The sequence below is a fragment of the Oncorhynchus nerka genome, linkage group LG9b, assembly GCF_034236695.1.
Source record: "Oncorhynchus nerka isolate Pitt River linkage group LG9b, Oner_Uvic_2.0, whole genome shotgun sequence".
NCBI lineage: Eukaryota > Metazoa > Chordata > Actinopteri > Salmoniformes > Salmonidae > Oncorhynchus > Oncorhynchus nerka.
This window is the reverse complement of record NC_088424.1, coordinates 42,295,725-42,309,099: the sequence shown is the minus strand read 5'-3', so window position 1 is coordinate 42,309,099 and position 13,375 is coordinate 42,295,725. Positions and strand designations below refer to the sequence as shown.

Genomic DNA, 13,375 nt, shown 5'->3' with positions numbered 1-13,375 from the left:
CCTTCTCCCTTACCTCACCTCGCTCATCAACTCATCCCTGACCGCTGGCTACGTCCCTTCCGTCTTCAAGAGAGCGAGAGTTGCACCCCTTCTGAAAAAACCTACACTCGATCCCTCCGATGTCAACAACTACAGACCAGACTCGATCCCTTCTTTCTTTTCTCTCCAAAACTCTTGAACGTGCCGTCCTTGGCCAGCTCTCCCGCTATCTCTCTCAGAATGACCTTCTTGATCCAAATCAGTCAGGTTTCAAGACTAGTCATTCAACTGAGACTGCTCTTCTCTGTATCACGGAGGCGCTCCGCACTGCTAAAGCTAACTCTCTCTCCTCTGCTCTCATCCTTCTAGACCTATCGGCTGCCTTCGATACTGTGAACCATCAGATCCTCCTCTCCACCCTCTCCGAGTTGGGCATCTCCGGCGCGGCCCACGCTTGGATTGCGTCCTACCTGACAGGTCGCTCCTACCAGGTGGCGTGGCGAGAATCCGTCTCCACACCACGTGCTCTCACCACTGGTGTCCCCAGGGCTCTGTTCTAGGCCCTCTCCTATTCTCGCTATACACCAAGTCACTTGGCTCTGTCATAACCTCACATGGTCTCTCCTATCATTGCTATGCAGACGACACACAATTAATCTTCTCCTTTCCCCCTTCTGATGACCAGGTGGCGAATCGCATCTCTGCATGTCTGGCAGACATATCCGTGTGGATGACGGATCACCACCTCAAGCTGAACCTCGGCAAGACGGAGCTGCTCTTCCTCCCGGGGAAGGACTGCCCGTTCCATGATCTCGCCATCACGGTTGACAACTCCATTGTGTCCTCCTCCCAGAGCGCTAAGAACCTTGGCGTGATCCTGGACAACACCCTGTCGTTCTCAACTAACATCAAGGCGGTGGCCCGTTCCTGTAGGTTCATGCTCTACAACATCCGCAGAGTACGACCCTGCCTCACACAGGAAGCGGCGCAGGTCCTAATCCAGGCACTTGTCATCTCCCGTCTGGATTACTGCAACTCGCTGTTGGCTGGGCTCCCTGCCTGTGCCATTAAACCCCTACAACTCATCCAGAACGCCGCAGCCCGTCTGGTGTTCAACCTTCCCAAGTTCTCTCACGTCACCCCGCTCCTCCGCTCCCTCCACTGGCTTCCAGTTGAAGCTCGCATCCGCTACAAGACCATGGTGCTTGCCTACGGAGCTGTGAGGGGAACGGCACCTCAGTACCTCCAGGCTCTGATCAGGCCCTACACCCAAACAAGGGCACTGCGTTCATCCACCTCTGGCCTGCTCGCCTCCCTACCACTGAGGAAGTACAGTTCCCGCTCAGCCCAGTCAAAACTGTTCGCTGCTCTGGCCCCCCAATGGTGGAACAAACTCCCTCACGACGCCAGGACAGCGGAGTCAATCACCACCTTCCGGAGACACCTGAAACCCCACCTCTTTAAGGAATACCTAGGATAGGATAAAGTAATCCCTCTCACCCCCCCCCCTGAAAAGATTTAGATGCACTACTGTTCCACTGGAGGTCATAAGGTGAATGCACCAATTTGTAAGTCGCTCTGGATAAGAGCGTCTGCTAAATGACTTAAATGTAAATGTAAATATAAGAAATTAACATGATTTCTCAGCATTTTAGAATGTATACATTTTCCACTAACTGCATTTTTAAAAATGGCATCAACAATGACACAGTATCAGTGATGTTAAATATATATGGTATCTTACCCTGAATATAGCATACTCTGTCATTATAATTTCCCATTTGTCACCTTTAAATCAACTACATAAAAATACAATAACATGAGCTATGAATATAAATAATGTGAAATTACTACATCCTGTTTTCAACAGTTTTCACAAAAGTTTAATTAATGTAATGTGTTAACTTTCAGTCGCTCACGAGGTATAACACACTAGGGAGTCAACGACCAATCCTATTCACCTGATGCAAACTGAAACGATGCCCAATGGGCCAATGGATGCCAAGCCCACCCTCGGAAGCCCCTCTTTCCTGGCTATAATTCTGTGCCTCGCAACTAGAGTGCATTCAGAAAGCGTTCAGACACCTTTACCTTTTCCACATTTTGTTACGGTACAGCCTTGTTCTAGCCTTGTTTTTTTTTTAAATGTACTCATCATTCTACACACAACACCCCATAAAGTGAAAACAGGTTTTTAGAAATGTTTGCAAATATGATTTAAAATAAAAAACAGAAATACCTTATTTACATACAGTACCAGTCAAAAGTTTGGACACACTTACTCATTTCAGGGCTTTTCTTAATTTTTACTATTTTTACATTGTAGAATAAAAGTGAAGACATCAACACTTTGAAATAACACATATGGAATCGTGTAATAACCAAAAACGTGTTAAACAAATCAAAATAGATTTTATATTTGACATAGGATAAGTTCATTAGTTACCAGCCTCAGAAATTGCAGCCCAAACAAATGCTTCACAAAGTTCAAGTAACAGACATATTTCAAATTCAACTGTTCAAAGTAGAATGCTGAATCAGGCTTTCATGGTCTAATTGCTGCAAAGAAACTACTACTAAAGGACACCAATAAGAAGAAGAGGCTTGGTTCAGCCAAGAAACACGAGCAATGGACATTAGACCGGTGGACATTTTTCCTTTGGTCTGACGAGTCCAAATGTGAGATTTTTGGTTCCAACCACTGTGTCTTAGTGAGACGCAGAATAGGTGAACGGATGATCTGCGCATGTGTGGTTCCCATCGTGAAGCATGGAGGAGGAGGTGTGATGTGTGGAGGTGCTTTGCTGGTGACACTGTGATTTATTTCGAATTCAAGGCACACTTAACCAGCATGGCTACCACAGCACTCTGCAGCGATACGCAATCCAATCTGATTGCGCTTAGTAGGAAAATCATTTGTTTTTCAACAGGACACCAACAAACCTCCAGGCTGTGTAAGGGCTATTTGATCAAATCAAATCAAATCAAATCAAATTTTATTTGTCACATACACATGGTTAGCAGATGTTAATGCGAGTGTAGCGAAATGCTTGTGCTTCTAGTTCCGACAATGCAGTGATAACCAACAAGTAATCTAACTAACAATTCCAAAACTACTGTCTTATACACAGTGTAAGGGGATAAGGAATATGTACATAAGGATATATGAATGAGTGATGGTACAGAGCAGCATACAGTAGATGGTATCGAGTACAGTATATACATATGAGATGAGTATGTAGACAAAGTAAACAACGTGGCATAGTTAAAGTGGCTAGTGATACATGTATTACATAAGGATGCAGTCGATGATGTAGAGTACAGTATATACGTATGCATATGAAATTAATAATGTAGGGTAAGTAACATTATATAAGGTAGCATTGTTTAAAGTGACTAGTGATATATTTACATAATTTCCCATCAATTCCCATTATTAAAGTGGCTGGAGTTGGGTCAGTGTCAATGACAGTGTGTTGGCAGCAGCCACTCAATGTTAGTGGTGGCTGTTTAACAGTCTGATGGCCTTGAGATAGAAGCTGTTTTTCAGTCTCTCGGTCCCAGCTTTGATGCACCTGTACTGACCTCGCCTTCTGGATGATAGCGGGGTGAACAGGCAGTGGTTCAAGTGGTTGATGTCCTTGATGATCTTTATGGCCTTCCTGTAACATCGGGTGGTGTAGGTGTCCTGGAGGGCAGGTAGTTTGCCCCCGGTGATGCGTTGTGCAGACCTCACTACCCTCTGGAGAGCCTTACGGTTGAGGGCGGAGCAGTTGCCGTACCAGGCGGTGATACAGCCCGCCAGGATGCTCTCGATTGTGCATCTGTAGAAGTTTGTGAGTGCTTTTGGTGACAAGCCGAATTTCTTCAGCCTCCTGAGGTTGAAGAGGCGCTGCTGCGCCTTCTTCACGACGCTGTCAGTGTGAGTGGACCAATTCAGTCTGTCTGTGATGTGTATGCCGAGGAACTTAAAACTTGCTACCCTCTCCACTACTGTTCCATCGATGTGGATAGGGGGGTGTTCCCTCTGCTGTTTCCTGAAGTCCACAATCATCTCCTTAGTTTTGTTGACGTTGAGTGTGAGGTTATTTTCCTGACACCACACTCCGAGGGCCCTCACCTCCTCCCTGTAGGCCGTCTCGTCGTTGTTGGTAATCAAGCCTACCACTGATGTGTCGTCCGCAAACTTGATGATTGAGTTGGAGGCGTGCGTGGCCACGCAGTCGTGGGTGAACAGGGAGTACAGGAGAGGGCTCAGAACGCACCCTTGTGGGGCCCCCGTGTTGAGGATCAGCGGGGAGGAGATGTTGTTGCCTACCCTCACCACCTGGGGGCGGCCCGTCAGGAAGTCCAGTACCCAGTTGCACAGGGCGGGTCGAGACCCAGGGTCTCGAGCTTGATGACGAGCTTGGAGGGTACTATGGTGTTGAATGCCGAGCTGTAGTCGATGAACAGCATTCTCACATAGGTATTCCTCTTGTCCAGGTGGGTTAGGGCAGTGTGCAGTGTGGTTAAGATTGCATCGTCTGTGGACCTATTTGGGCGGTAAGCAAATTGGAGTGGGTCTAGGGTGTCAGGTAGGGTGGAGGTGATATGGTCCTTGACTAGTCTCTCAAAGCACTTCATGATGACGGAAGTGAGTGCTACGGGCGGTAGTCGTTTAGCTCAGTTACCTTAGCTTTCTTGGGAACAGGAACAATGGTGGCCCTCTTGAAGCATGTGGGAACAGCAGACTGGTATAGGGATTGATTGAATATGTCCGTAAACACACCGGCCAGCTGGTCTGCGCATGCTCTGAGGGCGCGGCTGGGGATGCCGTCTGGGCCTGCAGCCTTGCGAGGGTTAACACGTTTAAATATCTTACTCACCTCAGCTGCAGTGAAGGAGAGACCGCATGTTTTCGTTGCAGGCCGTGTCAGTGGCACTGTATTGTCCTCAAAGCGGGCAAAAAAGTTATTTAGTCTGCCTGGGAGCAAGACATCCTGGTCCGTGACTGGGCTGGGTTTCTTCTTGTAGTCCGTGATTGACTGTAGACCCTGCCACACGCCTCTTGTGTCTGAGCCATTGAATTGAGATTCCACTTTGTCTCTGTACTGACGCTTAGCTTGTTTAATAGCCTTGCGGAGGGAATAGCTGCATTGTTTATATTCGGACATGTTACCAGACACCTTGCCCTGATTAAAAGCAGTGGTTCGCGCTTTCAGTTTCACGCGAATGCTGCCATCAATCCACGGTTTCTGGTTTGGGAATGTTTTAATCGTTGCTATGGGAACGACATCTTCAACGCACGTTCTAATGAACTCGCACACCGAATCAGCGTATTCGTCAATATTTCCATCTGACGCAATACGAAACATGTCCCAGTCCACGTGATGGAAGCAGTCTTGGAGTGTGGAGTCAGCTTGGTCTGACCAGCGTTGGACAGACCTCAGCGTGGGAGCCTCTTGTTTTAGTTTCTGCCTGTAGGCAGGGATCAGCAAAATGGAGTCGTGGTCAGCTTTTCCGAAAGGGGGGCGGGGCAGGGCCTTATATGCGTCGCGGAAGTTAGAGTAACAATGATCCAAGGTTTTACCACCCCTGGTTGCGCAATCGATATGCTGATAAAATTTAGGGAGTCTTGTTTTCAGATTAGCTTTGTTAAAATCCCCAGCTACAATGAATGCAGCCTCTGGATAAATGGTTTCCAGTTTGCAAAGAGTTAAATAAAGTTCGTTCAGAGCCATCGATGTGTCTGCTTGGGGGGATATATACGGCTGTGATTATAATCGAAGAGAATTCTCTTGGAAGATAATGCGGTCTACATTTGATTGTGAGGAATTCTAAATCAGGTGAACAGAAGGATTTGAGTTCCTGTATGTTTCCTTCATCACACCATGTCTCGTTAGTCATGAGGCATACGCCCCCGCCACTCTTCTTACCAGAAAGATGTTTGTTTCTGTCGGCGCGATGCGTGGAGAAACCCGTTGGCTGCACCGCATCGGATAGCGTCTTCCCAGTAAGCCATGTTTCCGTGAAGCAGAGAACGTTGCAGTCTCTGATGTCCCTCTGGAATGCTACCCTTGCTCGGATTTCGTCAACCTTGTTGTCAAGAGACTGGACATTGGCAAGAAGAATGCTGGGGAGTGGTGCGCGGTGCCCTTTTTCGGAGTCTGACCAGAACACCGCCTCGTTTCCCTCTTTTTCTGAGTCGTTTCCTTGGGTCGCTGCATGCGATCCATTCCGTTGTCCTGTTTGTAAGGCAGAACACAGGATCCGCGTCGCGGAAAACATATTCTTGGTCGTACTGATGGTGAGTTGACGCTGATCTTATATTCAGTAGTTCTTCTCGACTGTATGTAATGAAACCTAAGATGACCTGGGGTACTAATGTAAGAAATAACACGTAAAAAAACAAAAAACTGCATAGTTTCCTAGGAACGCGAAGCGAGGCGGCCATCTCAGTCGGCGCCGGAAGTAGATCAAGAAGGAGAGTGATGGAGTGGGGCATCAGATGACCTGGCCTCCACAATTACCTTACCTCAACCCAATTGAGATGGTTTGGGATGAGTTAGACTGCAGAATGAAGGAATGGATGACTCAACACTATACGCGTCAGCTACTACAGCAACTGAAATGACTGCAACACTTAACAAAGAGCTGCAGTTAGTTTCAGAATGGGTAGCAAGGAATAAGTTAGTCCTAAATATTTCCAAAACTAAAAGCATTGTATTTGGGACAAATCATTCACTAAACCCTAAACCTCCTTCAACTATGCTGCTGTGATCAAATCAAATCAAATCTGATCAAATCAGATCAGAGAGAGGTTGTAAATTCCTGAGAAGACCCTGCCTACATGGCCACATAGTATAAGAGGCAGAGTAAATGTTCATGGAGCACAAAGGAATTTCTTCCACCTCACAGAACTTGAGGTACGAACAAATTTCATGTTCCGGAGAAAGTATAAAAGATCGGTGAAGAATCCAGCTACAAACTGGTCTGTTTGTTACAACTTGGGGAAGCTCATGGGAGACGGTGTGGCCACATTACCATAACGCTGTTTATATAATAGATATGAGGTTTACAACTAATTGTTGTATAAGATGAATGAGTGAGTATGATACTGTTTACACAATTGTACAATGTGATTTTGGACTGTTTAATGAAGGAAAACTCAAAAAGGGGATTGGAGTTAACTAAATCAGAGGACCGCCCCTAAGCCCAGTTAGGGCCAGGCGTCCTGGGACAGCCCTTTTCTGCCATTCCGAATAAAACCCAACTTTGAGAAATTATCACCAGACCATGTTTTTCTCCATTGGGGTAGGACAAAGGTTGTGGACCATTGCTGAATCATTTAACCATACCACATGGTTAAACTCTTACACTATCGATACCGACAGAATAAGAACAAGTCTTTGATATTAATTACTAGTCTGCAGCTAGGAATTTGGTATCATTGAACGCGAAGAATGAAAACCGCCGAAACATTCATTCTGTAACAAATGAATGAATGTCACTCTGAACTATCCCCTATAACCAAGACAGAGAGAGGGAGAGAGTCGGACAATTCTACAAAAGAAACAAACTTTTCACCAGCGTTCAAGACGACACACTGAGCGTAAATATATATATTGATTGCAATTGTTCCTGAATGAGTGAGCGTTCATGTGCAAAGGATTAGCATTTCAATTGTTACAATTATCACTCTGTAATGACTTCTTAGTCGACCCCCACTTCCCCTTTTGTGTAACAAGCCGCCATGCCTGTTCAGCCCACTAGGGCACATTCTCCTATCATTTCTTGTAACCATATTTACTGTTTGTTTATGCATTTCTGTGAATTGACAATTGATTTATGGATGATTCATAGTGAAGACTGGGTTTGTGCATATAACCAACCATTTACGACGTTTGAAAGGAGACTAACGTGAGGTAAAGTAAATAATTCATTAATTCGAAGACTAATTGATCAGATAAAATATCTGAAAAGTTATTTGAGGAAATGCCCCGACTTCCTAGTTAATTACATGTGCATGATTAATCAGTTGATCGCGTAATACTAATTACAGAGTTTAATGAGAGTAGAGACACCACAAGGTGGAGTAATGCTGGACTGTAAACTGTCATGGTCAAAACATATTGAAACAAAAGCGCTACTCTGTCTTCTTAACAACACTATCAACAAGGCAGGTCCTACAGGCCCTGGTTTTGGTGCACCTGGACTACTGTTCAGTAGTGTGGTCAGGTACCACAAAGAAGGATTTGTGAAAATTGCAGTTGGCTCAGAACAGGGCAGCACAGCTGGCCCTTAAAAGTACATGGAGAGCTAACGTTACTGACATGCATGTCAATCTCTCAAGGCTCAAAGTGGAGAGAGATTGACTGCATCATTACTTGTCTTTGTAAGGTGTTGACATGCTAAAGATACTGAGCTGTCTGTTTAAAATACTAGCACACAGCTCGGACACCCAAGCATACCGCACAAGATATGCCACCAGAGGCATCTTCACAGTCCACAAGTCCAGAACAGATTGTGGGAGGCGCACAGTACTACATAGAGCCATGACTACATGTGAAAAAGAAAGTGTGAAATATTCAGCAGACTGATGTCATTACACATCTGGCTAAAAGTCACTTTTGTTGATAACTTTGACACCTTCTGGAAACAGAAGATACTCTACAGGAATGACAGAGTCCATCCAAATCATCTTGGCTTCAGGACCACATTCCTGTAAAGCCTAGAGACGATCTAATGTTAAATACTGTTAAAGTAATATGGCTACAGGTTCATCTGTCCTCAGCTAAAGCCCATTCTGGTGGGAAGCTGCTATAGATCACCAAGTGCTAACAGTCAGTATCTGGATAATATGTGTGAAATGATTGATAATAATGTATATGATATCAACAAAGAAATATATTTTCTGGGTGATTTAAATATTGACTGGCTATCATCAAGCTGCCCACTCAGGAAAAAACTTAACTGTAACCAGTGCCTGCAACCTGGATCAGGTTGTCAGTCAACCTACCAGGGTAGTTACAAACAGCACAGGAATTAAGTCATCAACATGTATTGATCACATCTTTACTAATGCTGCAGAATTGTGCTTTATTGCAGTATCCAAATCCATAGGATGTAGTGATCACAATATAATTGCCATATCTAGGATAACCAAAGTTCCAAAGGCTGGGCCCTAATATACTGTATAAGAGGTCATACAATAAGTTTTGTAGTGATTCATATGTTGATGATCTGTGGTGATCTGTCTGTGGTGTTGTCACGCCCTGACCTTGGAGATCCGTTTAATGTCTCTATTTTGGTTTGGTCAGGGCGTGAGTTGGGCATTCTATGTTTTGTGTTCTATGTTTTCTATTTCTTTGTGTTTGGCCGGGTATGGTTCTCAATCAGGGACAGCTGTCTATCGTTGTCTCTGATTGGGAACCATACTTAGGTACCCTTTTTCCCATCTGTGTTTGTGGGAAGTTGATGTTGTTTAGAGCACTTTGCTTTTGAGCTTCACGGTTGGTGTTTGTAGTGTTTATTGTTTTGTTTGGCGTCATTTTGCTTAAAATAAAGAAAATGTACGCTCACCACGCTGCACCTTCGTCCTCTCCTTTCAACAGCTGTGACAGAACTTCCCATCACCAACGGACCAAGCAGTGTGGTAAGGAGGAGCAGCGTGAAAGGGAGTCCTGATCATGGGAGCAGCGCTATCTGGAGTATGAGACAACCTGGGAGGAGATAGAGAGGTGGTCGGTCGACCCAGGGAGAGTGCCGGAGCCCGCCTGGGATTCTCTAGAACAGTGCGAGGAGGGATACCGGAGAACGGAGTTGGCGACACGAACACGGCTGGCAAAGAAGCCCGAGAGTGTGATGGGAAGTGTGATGCACACTGTGTTAAGGCTGCGCATTCACGGGCCGGTGTGCTGGGTGCCAGCGTCCCGCATTTGCCGGGTGAAAGCGGGCATCCAGCCAGAACGGGTGATGCCAGCTCTGCGCTCGAGACCGCCAGTGCGCCTCCACGGCCCAGTGTATCCGGTGCCTCGGCCAAGGAAGAGGCCTCCTGTATGTCTCCCCAGCCTGGTGAGTCCTGTACCGGCTCCCAGAGCCAGGTCTCCTGTGTGTCGCCAGAGTCGCCCTCCAGCCCGGAGCTTCCAGAGTCGCCCCAGTCCGGGGCCCGCTACGAGGGTCCCCAGTCCGGGGTCGGCAGCGAGGGTCCCCGCTCTAGAGGCGCCACCTAAGTGGGGTAAGCCAGAGGTGGAGCGGGATCAACGTCCCGTACCAGAGCCGCCACCGCGGATAGATGCCCGCCCAGACCCTCCTTTGTGGGGGGGGGGGGGGGGGGGTTACTGTCACGCCCTGACCTCGGAGATCCTTTTAATGTCTCTATTTTGGTTTGGTCAGGGCGTGAGTTGTGGGCATTCTATGTTTTGATGAGGCAACGGTTATGGCAATTAAGTCTGGCAGCCTAAATGATTGGCAAACTTACTGCAAATTAAGAAATCATGTAACTAAATAAAATAACAAATAAACCACACTATGAAACAAAGAGAAATTATATAAAGAATGACAGTAAAAAGCTTTGGGGCACCTTAAATGACATTTTGGGGAAAAAAGCCAACTCGGCTCCATCATTCATTGAATCAGATGGCTCATTCATCACAAAGTCCACTGATATTGCCAACTACTTTAATGACTTTATCATTGGCAAGATAAGCAAACTTAGGGATGACATGCCAGCAACAAACGCTGACACTCCACATCCAAGTATATCGGCCCAAATGATGAAAGACAAGAATTGTACTTTTGAATTCCGTAAAGTCAGTGTGGACGAGGTGAAAAAATGATTGCTGTCTATCATCAACAATGACAAGCCACCAGGGTCTGACAATCTGGATGGAAAATTACTGAGTATAATAGCAGATGATATTGCCACTCCTATTTGACACATCTTCAATTTAAGCCTACTAGAGAGTGTATGCCCTCAGGCCAGGAGGGAAGCTAAAGTCATTCCACTACCCAAGAATAGTAAAGCCCGCTTTACTGGCTAAAATAGCCAACCAATTATCCTGTTACCAACTCTTAGTAAACTTCTAGAAAACATTTGGTTTGACCAGATACAATGGTATTTCACAGTAAACAAATTGACAACAGAATGTCAGCATGCTTATAGGGAAGGACACTCAACAAGCACAGCACTTACATAAATGACTGATGATTGGCTGAGAGAAATTGATGATAAAATTATTGTGGGGGGCTGTCTTGTTAGACCTCAGTGCAGCTTTTGACATTATTGATCATAGTCTGCTGCTGGAAAAACGTATGTGTTTTGGCTTTAAACACCCTGCTATAAAGTGGATAAAGAGTTACCTGTCTAACAGAACACAGAGGGGGTTCTTTAATGGAAGCCTCTCAAATATAATCCAGTTAGAATCAGGAATTACCCACAGTAGCTGTTTAGGCCCCTTGCTTTTTCAATTTTTACTAATGACATTTCACTGACTTTGAGTAAAGCCAGAGTGTCTATGTATGCGGATGACTCAACACTTTACATGTCAGCTATTACAGCGACTGAAATGACTGAAAACCCTAAAAAAAAGAGCTGCAGTTAGTTTCAGAGTGGGTGGCAAGGAATAAGTTAGTCCTAAATATTTCTAAAACTTAAAGCATTGTATTTGGAACAAAACACTCAGTAAACCCGAAAAACCTCAACTAAATATTGGATAAATAATGTGGAAATTGAGCAAGTTGAGATGACTAAACTGATTGGAGTAACCCTAGATTGTAAACTGTCATGGCCAAAACATATTGATCAAATCAATCCAACTTTATTTGCCACATGCACCGAATACAAGTGTAGACTTTACAGTGAAATGCTTACGTACAAGCCCTTAACAAACAGTGCAGTTCGAGAAGAACAAAATATTTACCTAGGCAAAAACAAAAAGTAATAATTAAAGGTAACACAATAGGAATAAAATATAACGAGGCTATATACATGGGGCACCGGTACCGAGTCAATGTGCAGTACAGGCTAGTTGAGGTCATCTGTACATGTAGGTGGGGGCGAAGTGACTATGCATAGGTAACAAACAAACAGCGAGTAGCAGCAGTGTACAAGACGGGGGTCAATGTAAATTGTCCGGTGGCGATTTTTATGAATTGTACAGCAGTCTAATGGCTTGGGGGTAGAAGCTGTTGAGGAGCCTTTTGGTCCTAGACTTGGCGCTCTAGTACCGCTTGCTATGCGGTAGCAGAGAAAACAGTCTTTAACTTGGGTGACTGGAGTCTCTGACAATTGTATGGGCTTTCCTCTGACACCGCCTATTATATAGGTCCTGGATGGCAGGAAGCTAGGCCCCAGTGATGTACTGGCCCGTTCGTACTACCCTCTTTAGCGCCTTACGGTCAGATGCCGAGCAGTTGCCATACCAGGCGGTGATGCAACCGGTCAGGATGCTCTCGATGGTGCAGCTGTAGAACCTTTTGAGGATCTGGGGACCCATGCCAAATCTTTTCAGTCCCTGAGGGGGAAAAGGTTTTGTCATGCCCTCTTCACGACTGTCTTGGTATGTTTGGAACAAGATCAGTCATTAGTGATGTGGACACCAAGGAACATGAAGCTCTCAACCCGCTCCACTACAGCCCCGTCGATGTTAATGGGGGCCTGTTCAGACCACCTTTTCCTGTAGTCCACGATGAGCTCCTTTGTCTTGCTCACATTGAGGGAGAGGTTGTTGTCCTGGCACCACACTGCCAGTTAACTGACCTCCTCCCTGTAGGCCGTCTCATCGTTGTCTGTGATCAGGCCTACCACTGTTGTGTCGTCAGCAAACTAAATGATGGTGTTGGAGTCATGTTTGGCCACACAGTCGTAGGTGAACAGGGAATACAGGAGGGGACTAGGTACACACCCCTGAGGGGCCACAGTGTTAAGGATCAGCGTGGCAGACATATTGTTGCCTAGTCTTACCACCTGGGGGCGGCCCGTCAGGCAGTCCAGGATCCAGTTGCAGAGGGAAGTGTTTAGTGCGAGAGTCCTTAGCTTAGTGATGAGCTTCTTGGGCACTATGGTGTTGAACGCTGAGCTGTAGTCGATGAACAGCATTCTCACATAGGTGTTCCTTTTGTCCAGGTGAGAAAGGGCGGTGTGGAGTGCGATTGAGTTTGCGTCATCTGTGGATCTGTTGGGCCGGTGTGTGAATTGGAGTGGGTCTAGGGTGTCTGGGAGGATGCTGTTGATGTGAGCCATGACCAGCCTTTCAAAGCACTTCATGGCAACCGCTCCATGAGTGCCATGGGGCGGTAATCATTTAGGCAGGTTACTTTCACTTCCTTGGGCACAGGGACTATGGTGGTCTGCTTGAAGGTTTACAGTCTCGGTCAGGGAGAGGTTGAAAATGTCAGTGAAGACACTTGACAG

The 13,375-nt window shown here is 45.9% G+C and overlaps 1 protein-coding gene across 3 annotated transcripts in view; it reads right to left on the bottom strand.

Annotated features, from left to right (window-relative positions):
- Window positions 1-13,375, bottom strand: part of LOC115114757 (SLAM family member 5-like) — a 40,801-nt gene that overhangs the window by 21,964 nt on the left and 5,462 nt on the right. The gene's annotated exons all lie outside the window — the stretch shown is intronic.